The following is a 7,257-nucleotide window of genomic DNA, read 5'->3' as shown; positions in this document are numbered from 1 at the left end:
AGTACAGGACAGCCAAGGCTACACAGAGAGACCCTGCCCTCGAAAAACCAAAATAACAAAACAGGACAAAAAAAAAAAGGCTAACATTGTGATTTGGGTCAACTTGATGGGACTTGGGGTCACCACGGAGACAAACCTCTGGGTGTGTCTGTCAGGAGTTAACTATGTAGAGTTAATTAAAGTAGGAAGACCCTCACTGAGTGTGGGCAACACCATCCCATGGGCCAAGGACTTGACCAAATATAAAGAAGTGAGCTGAGCACAAGCACTCATCTCTCTCTGTTTCCTGACTGCCAATGCAGTGTGACCAGCCACTTCCTGCTTCTGCTGCCGGGCCTTCCTCCCGTGATGAAGTGTACTCTGGAACTGTGAACCAGAATAAGACCCTTCCTACATTGCTCTTGTCCCATGCTCCACCCCAGCAACAAGTAACTGAGACACTGGCTGGGTGGATGTCTCACGGCCTCCACAGATTGCTTTATTTAGTCCTCGTGCCTGATTCAGTGAGGTTGAAACAGGTTTGAGGGGAGGCTCTCCTCGACGTGACCTCTAGCCTTCAAGTGGCCTTGCTCAAAGGCTGTTCCACTAAAGGCCCATGTTGAGGTACAGAATATCTGAAAAGCCTCACTCCATTGCCCACCTGAGTACCTCAGGCCCTCCCTCTGGTCGGTGTCCACAGCCGCCCCGTGGGGTGGGAGACAACAAGGTAGATGCCTGCACACCAAGGGGTCCAGTTGGGGCCTGAGGCTGAATCCTCAGGCTCCCATTGCCAAACTTGGGGTCAGGGGTCACTGTCTCCTCCCAGTTCTAAGGGTCCCTGGCTTATTCGTGGATGAGGACTGCTTCTCAGAGTAAATGCTAGGGCTAGCTCCCTCACCGTATCCTGACTGCACAGGGGATGATCAGTAGAGGTTGCCTACCTTACTTTTGTTTCTGTTGCTGGGATAAAGTACTCCAATAAAAGTAACTCAGGAGCCGGGTGGTGGTGGTGCACGCCTTTAATCCCAGCACTTGAGAGGCAGAGACAGGTGATGGCTGTGAGTTTGAGGCCAGCCTGGTCAACAAAGCAAATCTAGGACAGCCAAGGCTACACAGAGAAACCCTGTCTTGAGAAGAAAAAAAAAAAAGTAACTCTAGAGAAAGGGTTTATTTAGCTCATTCCCAGTTTATAGTTTACTAATGCCAGGAAATCAATAACAAGGGCTCAAGACAGTGATCACATTGCATCTGTAGCCGAGAAGCAGAGAGGAACCCATTAACGTATGCGCTGTACTGCTCAGTTCATTTTCATTTTTATGCAGTACAGGATATGGAGCCCAGGGAGTGGTGCTACCCACAGTGGGCAGGTCTTCCCACATCAGTTAATGTAATTATGATAATCCCTAACAGGTCTCTGTGGAGATCTTCTCCCAAGTGATTCTAGATTGTATCAAACTGACAGTTAACCACCACAGTCCCTCCCTTCCATTCTTACTTCCTTTGGGTCCCATGTGTCCTCCTCCACAAGCTTGCCAGCAACTGGAGTCTGAGGGGGCTGCAAGGCTGGAGAGGGGTACACAGGATGATGGGTGGGAATAAGGGCTGGCCTCAGAGTCTTGGGACATGCTGGGCATGGCCCTTTTAGGATGTGGGAACACTTGCCAAAGGGTACAAAGCAAGGAGGACATGGCCACTGACAGAGGGGACAAAAAGAGCATCCATCCCAAGTGTGCTTGAGGACCTGGTGACTTAGGACCTTCTCTCTACTTGTGTCAGCCCTGCAATGCCATACCAGGTCGTGTTCACAACTGAGGGCTGCTGGGCATCTTTCCTAGTGACCACAGCCCACGTGGGTTATTTTTGTGGTACCCTTTTTGCAACCAGAGGGCTCTAGGCACGCTGTGTTCTGGGCTGACGGTGGCAGGAAACATACCACTTTCAGAGCTGATGTCATCTCTGAAAAATGTCCCTACCCAGGAGCCTGGGCCTCATGTTTATCTTGGAAAGATTGGTCAGCCCAGCATGGTGGGGCTGCCTGGGGGTCTGAGGAGGGGCCTGGCTCTCATCCCTCTGACTCCAGGCCTGCCTCTGGCTAGAAAGGGAAAGGACCTCATAGCTGATGCCCCCTCCACCCTGTTCCCTACTGTGCACACACCCTCCAGTGGCTGCCTGAGGTCTGCATAGGAGTCAAAGTTCCTGATGTCCAGACTCCTGACTAACAGGGTGTGTTAAAAGACTGAGAGGCACTCTTGCTCCACCAAGCCTAGTTTCTTCCTCTTTCTCACTGGCAAGGGACTGCGAAGGTGGCATCCATCACTAACAGCCCTGTCTGGCACCCCAAATTCTGCCTGAACTTTGTGACTACGGTGGTAGTCACAAACTGAAGGATCTGGGTCCCAGCCCTGATGGCACCGTGGTTCCCCAGGCATAGGCCACGTGGGAACTGTTACCGTCCTAGCAGGAGTGAAATTATTCTAAAGACAGACCCCTGTGCCCATCTCGTCCTGGTGAGGCCTGGTGCCAGTCAGAAAAAGGTTGTCTCCCAGAAAAAGATTTCACACAGTTCTGAGAAATGGTAAGAAATGGAGCTGAGACACTGATGGTCACCAGTGGGCAGGACCTCACCTTGACCAGGACTGTCCTTTGCTACGTAACTCTGACCTTGAATGTTTGTGTGTGTGTGTGTGTGTGTGTATGTACATGTGCCTCTGTGTATTGGTTACCTGCAGAGGCCCGAACAGGATGTCCGATCCCCTGGGGCTAGAATCATAGGCAGCTGTGAATCACCCATTGTGGGTGCTGAGACCTGAACTTGGGTCCTCTAGAAGAGTGGTCTTAACCACTGAGCCATCTTTCCAGCCTCTTTGCCCTTTTTTTTTTTCTCTTTTAGTTTTTCAAGACAGGATTTCTCTATGTAGCCTTGGCTGTCCTGGACTCACTTTGTAGACCAGTCTGGCCTTGACCTTGCAGAGATCCACCTTCCTCTACCTTCCAAGTGCCGTGATTAAAGGTGTGTGCCACCATGGCTGGCTGGCCTTCTGTTTGTATCTAAATCTCGTATCCAGATTCTGAAGATGAACTTGGGGCCTCTCTGGATCTCTTTGTTCTTCCCAGTGAAAGCCTACTAACTAATTCTCCTGAGGAGATGGAAAATTACTCTATTCACCTCAAATAAAGAGGGCATAGGCAGGGCTGCAGAGATGCTGAATGCTGAGTGGTCAGCAGGTAGACACCCTTGCCAGTCACCGACTCTCACTGTGTAGTGGGAGAGCGCCAACTCTTGAAAATTGTCTTCTGACCCCAACATTCAAGCTGGTGTGTTTGTGTGTGTGTGTGTGTGTGTGTGTGTGTGTGTGTGTGTAATGTAGCATAATAAAAGAGGTGACAGGTGTTTTCAGGCATGTTGGTTTAGACTTTGTGGTAAAAGGAGGGTGATCAGAATAGCCTGGAAGCTGTCAGAGGGAGCTCGGCAGGGACAGAAGAGCTGGCTCAGCTTGTCAGGTCGCAGTGTCTGTGCATGGGGTGGCTCCAGGGGCTCAGTGTGGGACAGAGCCCATGTAGAGCTGTGAGTGCTGTTGGCTTGGAGAGCCAGAGGTTGGTGGAGAGGGCTGTAGAGAACAGGAGAGTGTGGTGAGGCGCTCACAGAGTCGTCAGTCAGCGTCCTGTCAGCCCGGGCCTGCATCCTGACCATTAACCGCCTCACTTTGGTTTTCTTGAGGACAGTACCAGGGGTCACCTTAGCAGTGAGCTCTGTGATGGCAGTAAGTGCCTGACTTAGTAATGTCAGCAGAGCTGGTTGTGGATGGGAATTCTGCAGCTGCATCCCACAGAACTCTTGATGGTTTCTTCTGAAAACGTTTAAGCTAGGCACAGTTCATGCCTATAGTCTTCGCATTCAGGGAGATGAAGCTGGAGGATCACAAGTTCAAAGCCAGCCTAGGCTACGTAGTGAGACCTTGTCAAAAAAGAAAAAAGGAAAAAGGAAAGGCTGGGCATATAGCTTGGTCAGCCTGAGGACCTGTACTGGGGTGTGGTGGTGCCTGCTTCTAATCCTGGCACTGGCCAGGCAGAGGCAGGAGGATCCCAGGCGCTCGCTGAGCAGCCAGGCTAGCCCAATAAGCAAGCCCAGGCTAGCCCAATAAGCAAGCCCAGGCCCCAGTGAGAAGACCCTGTCTCAAACAAAACAAAGTGATATGAATGGCTGCTGAGGAACATTAACTTGGAGGTGACCTGTGCCCTCCACACACACGTGCATATTTACTCACACATTTGCACGCGCACACACACACACACACACATACACACACACACACACACACACACCCATACACGAAAGAAAGAAAAAGCACTCAGTGGCAGCCCACACTGGCATCTGAACTGTGCTAAACTCACTTCCCCCCAAGCGTGTGGATCCCTCTGATCCTTTCTAGATGCGTTCCAGGCCTTACTTCACTCCTGGCCACGTCAGCAGGCATCCATCCGTGACTTTCCTTTGCTTCTCGTTTTCTTCTGGAGTTGGCATTTGCTCACAGTGACACACACCAACCTTAACGTACATCTCTGTGAGTCTCTAGGAATGTGGTCGCTTGTGTGGCCAAACTATATGATGCTGCCATGAACCTGTTTCCCTGCCCCCAACCTGAGGCCACAGCAGGTGCCCTTTCTAAGGACTTTTGGAGGAACTTTGTGCAGGTCTCAGAGTGGGTTTCATGGCATCTCACTCCCTTAGCTCAGGCTTTGTGGAAATTCTGAGAACCAGTTGAGGTTACTTCTAGGCTGCTGGAGCCATGTACACAGTGCTAGGATAACGGTTTCGCGCGCGCGCGCGTGTGTGTGTGTGTGTACATGTGCATGTGTGTACATGTATATGTATGTGTATCAGGGGTACACATGTTTGTGCAGTTAGGCCCATGAAGAGTATCAGATGTTTTGATCTATCACTTCCTGTCTATTCCCTTGAGACAGGGCCTCTCACCAGCAAGACTCAATGATCCTCCTATCACAGCTTTGAACAGTGCTGGGGTTATAGAGCACATCGGCTTTTTACATGGATGCTGGGGATTCGAACTCTGCTCCTCAGGCTTGCTCAACCCAGTTTCTTACCCACAGAGCCATCTCCCCAGCCCTGTAGTGGTTCATCTCTTGCTCTCTCATAAGTTGGCATAATAGTAAGTTATGTGTATATGTGTGCATCTGTGTGGGGCTTTGTACACGTGAGTGCAGGTGTATGGAGACCAGAAGATACTGGATCCCTGGAGTGGCAGTTACAGGTAGTTATAAGCCACCCAGTATTGGTGCTGGGAACTGAAGTCAGGTCCTCTGGAAGAGCAGTTTACACTTTTAACTGCCCTTAAGCCACCGTCCCAGCGCCTTGTTTGCTATTTTTAAATCCTACTGAAGTATATGTACAGCTTACTCTTTGGTTCTCAGATCCTGTTCTTGGAACAAGACTGAAGGAATGCTTCATGAAGAAGTAATCATATTGGAATTTTCAGGACATTTCAAAATATGTGAGTCTGACACTGTTCCAATAAATCTGGAATGAATTGACATTACCCACACTGGGCAGACTTGTATATATAGCACACATGCGTGCACGCACACGCACACACACACACACACACACACACACACACACACACCATGCGCATGCACACATACATTCCTGTTTCAGTCTAGACACTGGCATTGGCTGAGCAACCATCGGTTCCAGACTGAAAGATTCTATTCAGTAGCCTTGCTGCCTGGGAGTCCTGTGGGGCCCAGACTTGGGAGGAGATGCAGGCCTGAGAAAGCAGCTTGCATGGCCCCAACGATGAGGAACTTGATGACGAAGGGTCTGGAAGAGGCCAGTGCTTCCTGTGCTGAGCTCATCTCCTGAGGATTTCTGGCATTTTGTACCCCCACCCCCATTTTCATGAGGAGCCCCCAACTGTCTGTTGCCAAAGACCGCATGAGGCTTTAGGCTCCAGTTGGTGAAGGACGGGGTGGAAAGAGTAGGTGAGCTCCAAAGAACCGACAAGAAAGCCCCTCAGCTTTCCTCGTTTTCTTCCCTGGAATCCATCTTCCAGAACATCCATCAGAGACAACGTCACTATTATTTAGGAGACTGATTGGTAGGAGTTTGTCTCCTTGGTCTGCTCTTGTCTTTTTATTCACAACTGGATGTTAGAAGCCTCGCTTCCCTCACTGTGGTGCGCATTTCCAGAACTGGCTCTCTCGAGCCACAAGAGGGACCTCCTTGCTTATGTCTGGGTAGGAGCAGGAGGGATGTACAGCTCACATCAAAGTTAAGCTGGCCTAGAGAGAGGGCGGGGCCTCTGGTGATAATCCTGAAGGGGTCTCCCTGCCCCACGGTCAGCAGCAGGCCATATACTGGTGGCTTCCATAATCTGAATTGCTTTGGTTCTATTCTGTACTGAGGTCACCTCAGGAGAGGAGAGCTAGTCCCATCCTCCTGCCAAGTAGAGAAATAGAGGCTTACAAAAGCCAAAGGTTACAGATAGTTAGGGTTAGACTTTGTTCCTCAAGGAGGTGGCGCATGCCTTAAATCCTAGCACTTGGGAGGCAGAGGCAGGTGGATTGCTGTGAGTTCGAGGCCAGCCTGATCTACAAGGGAGTTCCAGGACAGCCAGGGGTGATACACAGAGAGACTCTGTCTTAAAAAACAAACAAACAAACAAACAAAAGAAATGGCAACCATTCCTGAAATACAGTTTGAGCACAGCATGAGGCCCTCTCACTGTCCTGTCCCTGCCTCTGTCCCTCCCTAGGTGGCAGCTTTTGGCAGCATCTGTGTCCCTCTCTGATTCCATTAGTTTCTTTATGCAGAGCTGGTACATAGACACAAGGGTCAGATGTTTGATTGTCCACATCACTGGATAGACGTAATATTGTTAGATGACTTGCTGCTTCCGTGTCGTACTTTGGGGGTCTTGCCGGATCCGTACCCTGTTGCCTCAGTCCTTTTAATGGCTCTCAGCCTTTATTGCATAGTGTTCTGTAAGGGTTCACTAGACCCCGTGGAAACCCCCTCCCTTTAAAAAAAAAATCAATGTTCTACTGTCACAAAGAAGACAAATCTGCATGTGTAATTTCATACCTGTGTGTGTGTGTGTGTGTGTGTGTGTGTGTGTGTGTGTGCAGGAGTATATGAGACATATACATGGGGTAACCATGAAGACCACAGGAGAGTGTTGGATCCCCTGGAGTTGGAATATAGGCTGTGTAGAGCACACCAATGTGAGTGTTGAACCTGAGTCTTTTAGAAGGACAGAA

This window comes from Acomys minous (genome assembly GCF_964271855.1).
Source record: "Acomys minous genome assembly, chromosome: 5".
Classification (NCBI taxonomy): domain Eukaryota; kingdom Metazoa; phylum Chordata; class Mammalia; order Rodentia; family Muridae; genus Acomys; species Acomys minous.
The sequence above is the reverse complement of the archived record's forward strand: the minus strand, read 5'-3'. Positions refer to the sequence as shown.